Genomic DNA, 12454 nt, shown 5'->3' on the forward strand with positions numbered 1-12454 from the left:
ATCAGTTGTGAATAGGTAACAGTCATTGGCCACCAACGGCGCCCGCCATGTCAGTTTGTAGACCTCGAGTTTAAGGGACGGGAATGTTAGTTAGCGCAGGTTGCTACTAGGGCAGCTGATTTACTCTGTGCTTACACCCCACAAGCGCCAGAAACCTGAAAATTTGTTAGTAGGGTAGGGTATTTGGTCAGGATTCATCATAGAAGATGATGATGCGACCCAAAATCATAGTGTTTGTTGAAAGGTATTATATCTTATTCTCAAGGCAAACAATCGGATGCTGCGGATGAGACATTTCCCGTTTATCGGTTGTTAAATTTTAAATTAAATGGTTTAATCTTAGACAGCCGACTGTGGAAAGATAGAACCAAAATCATTTATAATTATAGAATTAAGGATTAAACAGTGTAACTTTTTAAATTGAGATTTTTTACGAGTTTTAAATGATTGATGGTTAGCGAGGTACTGATTAACGAAGCGAACGACGAGTTACGATGTTTATCGAGCTGAAAAGGCATGATAAGTTTTTTTGTTGTTGCACACCGACGACGAACGCGAAAAATCCTGCGACCCGACGGAACGACATCGCAAATCGGATTCTGCTTCACTTTTCTAAGGGGATAAGGGAAAATCTCCATGGGATGGTTTTTGGGAAATACACTCCAAGCAAGAAAAGCAACTAGCGACGCGACGCGTTGTTACTCCAATTCGATTTACCTAATAACATTAAAAAAATAACTATTTGCTACCCTTATTAACTCCTCTTGGCCGTGCATGTTTGTAATGTAATTACTATATTATTAAAACACAAAAACCTCGACGAACTCAACCGGCGACGTGCTTTCCGATTCACGGTGATAAAGGAAAGACTGATTTCATCACTACTAGCAAAAAAAAAACGCTAAAATCACCATCATTCCGTCAGAGCAATCGCGTGGCCCCGCTGACCACATTCGACTCGATTGTTATGTTTTACGCCATATTTTTTTTTTACACACACACACACACACACACACACACACACACACACACACACACACACACACACACACACACACACACACACACACACACACACACACACACATTTTCATACATAAAACAACATAGAACGTGCTCACCGGAGTCCACCAAAAAATGCTCATTGTTGTCCGGTGTCGCCAAGCCCAGCATCACTCTCAGCATGCTACGCAGTTGCCCGCCTTGCTAGGTTAATGTTGTATCCTACTCTCCGGGCAACAGACGAGCGTTGAACGTTGTCCTCCTCTTATCACTTAACACTTTTAGCAATCACAGGGCTGCCACCGCTCCCGGTCTCGTTTCCGCACAAACATATGCAGCCGCTAACATAAGAACCTAGAAGGAAGCTGCCTCTCTTCATGCGGCAGTTGGCCGCATCCCTCCACAGTACTTAAAACCAGCACAATCCCCCCTCACTGCACACCTATTTTAGCACTCACAACCAACACGATTGAGTTGACGTTTTGTGTCATCGTCAAACCACTTCAATCGAACGCAAAGCCACATAAAGCAAATCAATTTGAAACGTAAACCTAAAATTCTTAAAACACCACTCAATTGGCAGAGTTCGTCGTGCACCAATGAGTATTTTAATTGAAATTTTCGAACCTCGTTTTGTTTATGTTTACATCGCATCACCTCGGAAGACGTCAAAACAACGGCGTGTTTCGCTTCCCCCCTTTGCCGAGCGCGAAGTCAGCCTCCTTTTCACGATGACAGCCGTCACACGCAAACCAAACCGATTCTGAAACGAACAATACAAAGAAGAAGCAGGCACTCAAACCACATTTTTCCTTGAAAAAACCCGAAAATTTCGAAGAAAATCCGTAAATCTTCTTTTTCCTCGGCACACCAACAACCAACACTTTAAAAAAAAACACCACCTAGACACACGAAATGCGCAACTACACTTAATAAACCTGAATTATCTACCAGCAAAACAGCATCCAAACCGTACTGTAACGGGCTAACGTTGCCTCTCCTGATTTTTTGAAAAATCAGTATTGATTCAAAAATTCATAACCCTGTCAAAGATTTTTTGAACCACCTGGAAATTTCTGAAAAGTTGGCATTTTATGTCCTCTAAAACATAGAGCAATTCCAGCTCAAATCAGGAATTTTTCTGGTACTTTTGTACCCGACCCTCTCCGATTTCAATGAAACTTTTTAGAAAGGTTATCCTAAGCCTATATAAGCCATTTTTGTGTATATGGAGCCAATAGTACTGGAAAATAACATTTGAGAAAGGCGCAAGGTATTTAATTTTTTTTTGTATTTTGCAATTTAAAAATTACTGTATTTCGAAGCCGTTGCATCGTATAAAAAGTGGTCAAATATAAACTTGTAGGAAATTGGACGGGCTTTCTGAAAAAAATACACTGAAACAAAAATACACGCCACTTCTATGAGATTTTTCGATTTTTAAGTCTAAAACTTAATTTTAAAGGTGTTGTCACGATTTTTTTCGTTCAAAATTTTTGAGGAAATATCCTAAGATGTTACTAAAAGACTGACGAAAAATGCAGGATGGTATGTCTCTCCTAAAAAAATACAAAAATCATTTACTAAAACTGTTTTTTTGAAAAGTGGTCTAAAAGTCAAAATTTTCAAAAACCCATAGTGGGAATCGATTCCCCAGACAATTTTACATAAATGTCTCCATATTGACCATTGTCCTATGTCCAATCCTTGGGAAGATACATCGGTTTTAAAAATAAAAATGATGAAAAAATGGGTTTTTATATGGTTTTTGGCAATTTCTATATGACAGACTTGGTTTTTCAGTCTCGTAAATATTTTAACCAGAAAGCTCGTCCAATTTCCCATAAGTTTGCCTGTGACAGCATTTCGATTGGATGTAAGGGCTTACAGATATAAGCTAAATTACATTGTCAATAACTGAAAAGGGAATATTTTTTCCAGTGTGGTAGAAACCTGGATAGTAAATTAGCTTACGTAAATATCAAAACGAGTCAAATCAAAAGCTGTCACAGGCAAACTAATGGGAAATTGGACGAGCTTTCCGGTAAAAATATTTACGAGACTGAAAAACCAAGTCTGTCATATAGAAATTGCCAAAAACCATCAAGAAACCCATTTTTTCATCATTTTTAAAAACCGCTGTATCTTCCCAAGGATTGGACATAGGACAATGCACAGTGTTCGGAATGGCAAAATTAAGTGGAATAAATTGATAACTCCTTTATTTGACGTCCTAGCCAAATGGTGTCTTCGGAAGAGTTGTTGTACTTGATAAGGGCTATCTTTTGAAGTTATTGACATACAGGGTGACGACCTTCCAGGGTGTCAACCAAAAACTAACTTTGTTGGATGACGTTGTAGGGCTTTGGTGTCTTCGGCAAAGTTGTAGAGAGAAAATTTCATGAATGTTTGTTGAAGGCACTAAATTTGTAGCTCTTAATCTACTCGAAATATACGCCATTTTTGCAAAAATGGTCCAAAAAAGCACTTTTTTGGTGATAACTCAAAATGTTAGCATTTTAGTGGCCTACTATGTTCTGAAGAGTTGTTTATGACATGAAATTACACATCTTTGCCGAAGACAGCAAAATGTTTTGAGCCTTTATTGAAGAGTTATAACCATTTTTATGTGATTTTGAGCCTATTTTCAAGTTGCTATGTTTTCAAAATGGCGCATTTTGGCGCAAAACCGAACAATGCACCTGAAAGTACACACTTTCAACTACATTTCCTGAAAATATCTCCGTGTCTATCCGTGTCTATTTTTGATATCTCGATTTGAATTTGACGGTTTTTAATCAATCTATTTATAAATGTTAATCGAAATCATATTGAATACGAGTTGAAAATCGGTGAATTGAAGGGTAAATTGATCATTTTTTATGGAAAATACTTTATCTATGAAAAAATACGACAACCTTTCTAAACTGACTTAATATTAAAGGAAATATTTAATTTTAAATACGAACAATTAATTAAAATTTTTATTTATATTATTTTTTGGCTAAACATGTTTTTATTCATAATTTTAGAATGTGTGCCATAATTTTAGGAATAAACAATGTATTTTCCATAAAAATCGATCAATTTACCGATTATTACCACGTTTTCAATAAGATTCCGCTTTAAAATATGAATAAATTGATTAAAAACCGTCAAATTCAAATCGAGATATCAAAAAATAGACACGGATAGACACGGAGATACTTTCAGGAAATGTAGTTGAAAGTGTGTACTTTCAGATGCATTGTTCGGTTTTGCGCCAAAATGCGCCATTTTGAAAACATAGCAACTTGAAAATAGGCTCAAAATCACATAAAAATGGTTATAACTCTTCAATAAAGGCTCAAAACATTTTGCTGTCTTCGGCAAAGATGTGTAATTTCATGTCATAAACAACTCTTCAGAACATAGTAGGCCACTAAAATGCTAACATTTTGAGTTATCACCAAAAAAGTGCTTTTTTGGACCATTTTTGCAAAAATGGCGTATATTTCGAGTAGATTAAGAGCTACAAATTTAGTGCCTTCAACAAACATTCATGAAATTTTCTCCTCTACAACTTTGCCGAAGACACCAAAGCCCTACAACGTCATCCAACAAAGTTAGTTTTTGGTTGACACCCTGGAAGGTCGTCACCCTGTATGTCAATAACTTCAAAAGATAGCCCATATCAAGTACAACAACTCTTCCGAAGACACCATTTGGCTAGGACGTCAAATAAAGGAGTTATCAATTTATTCCACTTATTTTTGCCATTCCGAACACTGTGCAATGGTCAATATGGAGACTTTTATATAAAATTGTCTGGGGAATCGATTCCCACTATGGGTTTTTGAAAATTTTGACGTTTAGACCACTTTTCAAAAAATCAGTTTTAGTAAATGATTTTTGTATTTTTTTAGGAGGGACATACCATCCTGCATTTTTCGTCAGTTTTTTGGTAACATCTTAGGCTATTTCCTCCAAAATTTTAAACGAAAAAAATCGTGACAACACCTTTCAATTTTAGACTTAAAAATCGAAAAATCTCATAGAAGTGGCGTGTATTTTTGTTTCAGTGTATTTTTTTCAGAAAGCCCGTCCAATTTCCTACAAGTTTATCTTTGACCACTTTTTTATACGACGCCAGTAATTTTTAAATTGCAAAATACAAAAAAAAAATAAATACCTTACGCCCTTCTCAAATGTTATTTTCGAGTACTATTGGCTCCATATACACGAAAATGGCTTATATAGGCCTAGGATAACATGTCTAAAAAGTTTCATTGAAATCGGAGAGGGTCGGGAACAAAAGTACCAGGAAAATTCCTGATTTGAGCAGGAATTGCTCCATATCAAAAAATAAAAAAAAAATAAAAAAAGTATTTTTGCAAATCAAGTTTTAGTAACAAAAAGTTAAATTAAAAATCACCAATTTTTTTTTACCGTGTATCAATTTTGTCAGTGTAGTCCATATCCATGCCTACCACTTTGCTGAAGACACCAAATCGATCAAAAAATTTCTTCAAAAGATACAGATTTTTGATTTTTCATGCATCATTTTTGTATGGACAGCTGCCAAATTTGTATGGAAAATGGACAACCTAATGATGCAAAATGGCTTCTATGGGCATACCGAAGGCAACAAAAAAGTTTCAGTCGAATTAAAAAATCAAAACCTAAAATTCTAAAAAAAGACCGATTGCGTAGAGAATTGCTCAATTGCAAAAAATGTTGCAAGCAACGTTTCAGCTATCGTCGTATGTATCCATCTCGGCTAACCTAGTTGGATAAATGAAAGACTCGGGCTGAAAAAATCTTCTTTTTGCAACTTGTTGCATCAACTACTAATATCACACAGAAAAAAAAAGTATTCGATTTAGCTTAGCTTAGCTTGGTTGACCGTACTCTAGCCGAGCATAATGCTCGCAATAACTAGGTTGGCGCCGATAAGGAAAATAAATGCGTCAGGAATGTGCCGAATGACACATCACCACTCATTTGTCCTTTTGGTCGACTCCTCACGATCAACGGGGGAGGTGGGGAGGGATTTGTAAGTGTAAGAACAGTTTATGAAACACAAATAGCAAATTCTGGAACAGTTTTGTGAAGATGATCAAAAAATCATCTAAATTCAATTTAAATCAAACAAAATCTGCAGTGAACTTAATTTTAAATTTGATAACATTTCAAAAAAAAATCATTAAAAAACAATAACAATCCTGAGCCGCGAATAAAATGATAATTAATCGCTCGCACACAATTACCCAATTATCTCAAACTCGGTGACGGACTCCAGGCGTCGTCGTTGCATTCGGGTCCTTCTCAAAACTTCGGGTGGTGGCCATCACCTCGAACAATTATTTATCCAACGGACAAAAAGTGGTCCGCTACGAAGGAAGAGGTTATCATTCTTCATTGCTAATTTAATTAGGCGCGCAAAGTGTCAAGCCCTAATGAAACGAATACACTCCAAAGCACCGCGCGAGGGAATGTTGAAATTTGTCGCTTTCTTGAAAAAAAAATAAAAATGGAAAAGCTCGTTCAGTTTTTGAAAAGGTCTTGAAATTTCCACGATGAAAAAAATATTGTTATATCTGTTATGAAATGTTAATTCTAAATTAAACCTTTATGAAAAGATAAACATCAAAATATTTCCATTTCGCATAATAAAGATAAACAATTTCATCGCTGAACCATCTGGAAAGAAAACCCCAAAGCCACGGTGGCTGTGGCGGCGGCACAAGACCAATTTTCGGTATTTTGTACTTACAGTTAGCCGTTGCGGCACACGGCGGCGGCGGCGGCATCCGTTGACGACGGTCTCTTCCTCTGACGGATACCTTAATGGGGAAGCCAGCAGGTATGAAGCGAAAAAAAAACGACGTCGATTCACAATATCCAATTCTTCACCTGTGTGAAAGCTCTCTTCGCTTCTCTTCACTTCTCCACTTTACCACTTTTTTTTCAACTTAGGAATTGGACTTTAGCGATTTTGGTTGGTGGCGGCGCTATGTTTTTTTTTCTTTTCTGCACTCTGCTCTTCACTATTTTTTATATGTTGTATTTATGGCGAGTGCCCCTATTTTATTCGGTTTTTTTTTTCGCCACTAAACTTTTGGTTTACTGTTGATTGTCGCTTCTTCTTCTTTCTTCAGCTTTTTAACTTTTCTTCTCCTCTTTCCCAACCGCGTTTACTTAAACCTTCAACTTCACTGTGTTATTCGACCCACACAAATGCACACTCACTTTTGACTCACTTTTTCGCTTTTGCTCGGGATCCCTTCTTCTAATGTTGATGTTATTTCTGTTGATTAGCCCAGCTTGCCCAAAAACAAAACCTGCAAAGAGTGAAGAAAAGGCCAACATGAGTACTCTGCATCAGCACAGGCTTGAACGCAATCGACATAGTCTTCCCAGAGTGTTGGTATGTTTGCGTTTGGAGAGTCCAGCAGCATATTAGGAGCAGCAAAAATTGGCGCCAAAGTGGGTCACTTCTACCACAGACAAACAGACGTAAATCTCTTTTTAATTCCATCAATCAGGAATATAACGGCTGATTTGAATTTAAATTTAGTTCTCGGATTATTCACCAGAATAGGATGGCGCTGCAATCAAGGCACACTTTCAAATGACGTTTAAGCTAGCGTGCCAAAAGTTTTGTTTTTTTTTTCTGCTGCTACTTGAGTGTGATGATGGACCAGTTTGGAGAAGATTGGTCGGTGGAATTTTTGGATCCGGACCCGCCTCCGGGTGTGGATTCCGCTGAATGGTCTGTTGAGCATTTAGATAATCCTCAAACCTTCCCGGCCGAACCGTTAGAAGAAGAGACGCCGGAATGACGCGGTGTCCAGCGATGGCAGTGGCGCGACCCGGCCGACTTCGAGGACGCAAGAGACCGCGAGAATCTTTACTCCGTCGTGGTCCTCAAATCCGGCCTTCGTGAATGACGCGGAAGCTGGATGGCAGAAACTGGCCACTGATAAGGTTGAAGATGTAAGTATAGACCGTCGACAACAAGGTCAACCTGGTCTCATACGATTATTTGGTTGCTTGCAAGTGGACTAAATTGCTTGCCGAGAAGGTAGCTTAACCTCACGCCAAGAAATTTATTATTTAAACTCATGGCCAATTTGTGGGCATTGTTCACAAACAGCGCAGTAATACCCAAACCACCCTCAAACTGGTGCATCTTTCCATCAACCTCTGCAGCCTACACGAATGTTTCCTCGGCAAGATTTACCTAGTGCATGGCCGCAATCGGACGCGGACGTGGACCGTTTGCGTGAGTTAAGAATTTGAACTTCTTGCATTCTTCTCACATGTTGGTAAACAAATGTAAATGTTAGTGAACAAATCTCCCTCCTCTCACTACAACAAGAGTGACCGCGTTCACTCACACACTAACCAATTCTCATATACAGTGATGCTTAATGCTAGTATTGGCCACCAGATCGAGCTACTAGCTAACCTTTTTCCATTTTTTTTGTGATTGATGGATTTTCGTTAAATTTGTTCAATGATTTACGTCTGTTTGTCTGTGCTTCTACTCTTTAACGAAGGAGGGGACCCTGTGTGAGGTCGGTGGGTGAAGGATTTTTGCTTTATATTTGATGGGAAGGAAGACGTTTTGATATTTTAAGTCATTTGAAAGCTTTTTGGCTATGGTTGTGATTTTTCATCTATCGTTAGAAGAGTAAATAGCAGAGTAATTACTGGTAAAATTATTTTAAATATTGTTTATCTCGCATATTCTTAAAAAAATGATAATTCAGTCCTCTTGTAGCACTTGGAAATTCTTTAGTAGTTCCAAATGTGTATTCAAAATTCAGAGATTTAAAAAATACCTAACCTAAAGCTAATGCAAATATTTTTCAAAGTCTTTGTCCCTCGACTCTCAGTGAAGTCGAAAAAAATTTAAAAAAATAAAAAAAATATAAACAAGCCATAGTTTCAATATTTGAACTCAAAAAGTGCTTTAGAGCAGAGGCAGTTGTTTTGCAATTATTAGTTTTCAAAAATTGTAAAAAATTTCGAAAACAAAAATTTTGCGAAAATAATTGCATCGAAAACTTTCAAAAATTTAAAAGATTTGACCCAAACATTTTAAAAGTGATTCTAAACGCAGGGAAATGCATTTTTAATTGATTTCAAGTGATTGCACTTAAATTTTCATTGAAATTATTAAGTTTAAAAATAAATTTTTTGCCCCCTGATTTTTCGGCCCGGCAAAAACTTTAAATAAATTTTGTATCAGCCTAACCAAACCCGAAAATTGGAAAATATGTGCTCTACAATCAAAGAAGTTTTTCTCATAATAAGATGATTTTTCTACAACAAAATTCAATACCGTTAGATTTTTCCAATAGGCGTACAATACAGCATTTGTGGTCTAAATTTTGAATTTTTCTGACTCCTCGGGAAATTTCACATTGGATGATCTTTAAAGACTTTTTGTACGTTTTACGTCTTAATTTTTCGTATGAACGAAACTTTATTCTTGAAGGGTTTTCTGAAAAAAGGTTCCTTGAACAAATTTTATCACTTTGCCCGCTTTTAAAGCTGTTAGCGGTGGAAAATTACAACCATTACCATTTTCATTAAAAGAATTTCGAAAATATAAAAATACCTCATTCAGAGTTAATCTAGCATTTTTTATAAAAATGGATTTTACACTAGGTCAGTTGTTTTGCAATGATTAATTTTGAAAACAATGTCAAATTTGACGAAAACAAACATTTTAGCGAAAAAAAAACTTTTTGCAGTATTGTGCATCGTCAATTATCAAAAATTTGTGATTTTAAACAGGGGAATGCATTTTAAATTGATGTAAGCTGATTGTACTTTAATTTCCATTGAAATTTCGAAGTTTTTTGATAACATATTTTTGCTCCCTGATTTTTGGAGCCGATTTTGACAGCAAAAACTTTTAAAAATATTTGTACAAGCCTTATCTTGGACTAAAAATAAGAAAATCTAAATTTTAATCTGCAGTTCAACCCTCAGAATACTTGAATCTTTTTAATTTTCGTTTTTTTTTATATATTTTCAAAGAGACTTGAAAAAGGCATTTTTTTACTCGTGGCTTAAGATGGTGCAAAATGTGCTACCGTGGAGAAATAAATTTTAAAATAATGGACATGTTTGAAAAAAAAACAAATATTGTTAACATAAATTTAAAACCCATTTTCAAATGCAAAAGCAAATTTGCCATCGGAAATGAATTGACAAGATAAATTGCACCATTTTTCAAGTTTTAGGCATTATAAGGGTTTTTTCTTTTTTTTTTTTTTTTTTGAAAAATGTTCAGTCCTTTGCAAAATAAAAGAGGTTTCATTAAACATTTTCAGCTATTTTTAAGGTGATCTGTTCAGCTGATTTCTAGAATACAGTTCAAATTTGTGAAACATGTCTTTTTCTAGGTGTCATCTAACTAGTCTCTAATGCAATGTTTTTCGAAATTTGTATTTTTCCCGTGTGGGACTATCCATAAACCACGTGGACACTTTAGGGAGGGGGGGGGGTATGGCGATTGTCCACGCTCCATACAAAAAAGATTTTTTTTTGTATGGACAATTGTCCACGAGGGGGGAGGGGGGGGGTTCGAGATTATCAAAAAAGTGTCCACGTGGTTTATGGATGGTCCCTGTTCATTTTGTCCCAAATCATTTGTCACTTTGTTCTGCGAAAAACTTTGCTTCTTTTGTTTTATGTTTTCCTTGTTTCATTTTTATTTTTTTTTTTGCATTTCTTTGTTTTAATTATGTTTGTTTCTGATGGATGTCTGATTTATTCTGCCACCTCCTATAATTATCTTTTCACTAATAAGTTTGCATGTTTTTACAGTCACTTTTTAAATTTTTTTGCGTGTTTTTCATATTTTATGCTGTAGAATAGGACCATTTTCATTTAACTTATTTCAAAATACCTAGAAAAAAATATTTTTGGCATTTTTTTTAGACCGCAGCCCGCCTAGAGGAGGAGTTGGATTGTAGGAGGATAACCCGAGGTTTCTCAAACACTATTGGTTTGATTCTCGAAGACACTTTTGTGAAATGTTTTGTCCTTTCTATGAAAATTATTTCTAATTAAAAGAATCCATCTCTTTTAAAAACAAGTCAAAAATAAAGGTTTTTAGACCATTTACAAGTTATTTTGATTCAGGGGTAGGCGTGACTGAATGGTTATGCTGTTCGCTTTGTCCCGATCAGACGGTAATAACTAAATTCTTGTCATTTCAATAACAAATACTTTTAAAATACCAATTTTAAAAGTATTTAAAATACCAATTTTAAAAGTATTTGTTAAAATACAGAAATTGTTATGGCCTCTTCTTGAAAAATCCATTTTATCATAAGGGTTTAATAACAGTTTATGTTATCATAACAAAATTTGTTTTTGGTCTGATGTTGGTTGAAAGCCAAAACAACTTGGGAATAACATTTTTTGTTATGGAAGAATACCGCCAACTGTTATTGGGATGATCGGATTAGTTATTAAAATAACAAAAAATAATAACAAATATTTGTTCGAAGAATAACTTAAAATGTTATTAGTCTGTTATTACAATAACAATCCAATAACAAAAAAATCATAGCGACGAATAACAAATCTTGTTATAAATAACATAAAATGTTATTGGCCTATTATTTTTAAATATCAAAAAATGTTATTCCCTAGTTATTTCCCTCTGCTCGGGGTATGCGGAAGGTTCCAGGTTCGATTCCCATCTGCTCCTATCGAGAAATTATGGAAAGAAGGAATTCTGAACACTTGAATATGAACGCAAAATTCATTAGCTCGCGGCTGGGTTCGATCCCCCTTCCTTTGGGTCAGCAGACAAAAATTCTAACCACCAGACCATCGAGGCTTAGTTGACTAGAAAGATTAATATTGCTATAAGAATCCAAGAAACTTGATCGGAATCTGTGAAACTAAGAACAGGACGAAAATGCAATATAGAGGAGAAAAGCAGCGAGCGAAGTTGACTTTATAGCTGTCGGCCACCATTGCTAGTACCAACCACTAGTGTCTTCCTTTTATCTACAAGGACTTCGCCGCCCTGGGCTCCTAAGTGTATGAAAGTATGGCACGGAGTGACGGCGCCGAATACCCATATTTACACAAAGAATTTTAGAGCGCCCACCGCGGGATTCAAACCGGCGACCTTTGGATTGTGAGTCCAGTGCGCGGTCCGATTGATCCACACGGGCGGGCAGAAAAGCAACTCGAGACAAAATTTTGAGGCTAGGAATTTTGACAGGTATGGTAAGTATTCGCCTCCTTTTCTCTCCCACAGCAAACTGGGGACAATGTAACTGTCAAACTAGCAAAAATTGTTAAAGTCACTCACAAAACGAACTTTGAGTGATTTGAGCTAATTTGTGACGCCACGATTTTCTCCTCTATATAGAGGAGAAAGCTTCCAAAATGAATCCAAGAACATACGAAGATTTAGGGACTATAAACA

At 36.2% G+C, this 12454-nt stretch overlaps 1 protein-coding gene across 6 annotated transcripts in view; it reads right to left on the minus strand.

Annotated features, from left to right (window-relative positions):
- The window catches only part of LOC6038927, a 200808-nt gene that overhangs the window by 180428 nt on the left and 7926 nt on the right, over nucleotides 1-12454 (minus strand). For all 6 annotated transcript variants that reach the window (XM_038253088.1, XM_038253089.1, XM_038253093.1 and 3 more), the window contains exon 2: nucleotides 6758-7325. The gene's annotated coding sequence lies outside the window, so the exon portion shown is untranslated. The remainder of the gene's footprint in view (nucleotides 1-6757; nucleotides 7326-12454) is intronic.

This window comes from Culex quinquefasciatus, chromosome 2 (genome assembly GCF_015732765.1).
Source record: "Culex quinquefasciatus strain JHB chromosome 2, VPISU_Cqui_1.0_pri_paternal, whole genome shotgun sequence".
NCBI lineage: Eukaryota > Metazoa > Arthropoda > Insecta > Diptera > Culicidae > Culex > Culex quinquefasciatus.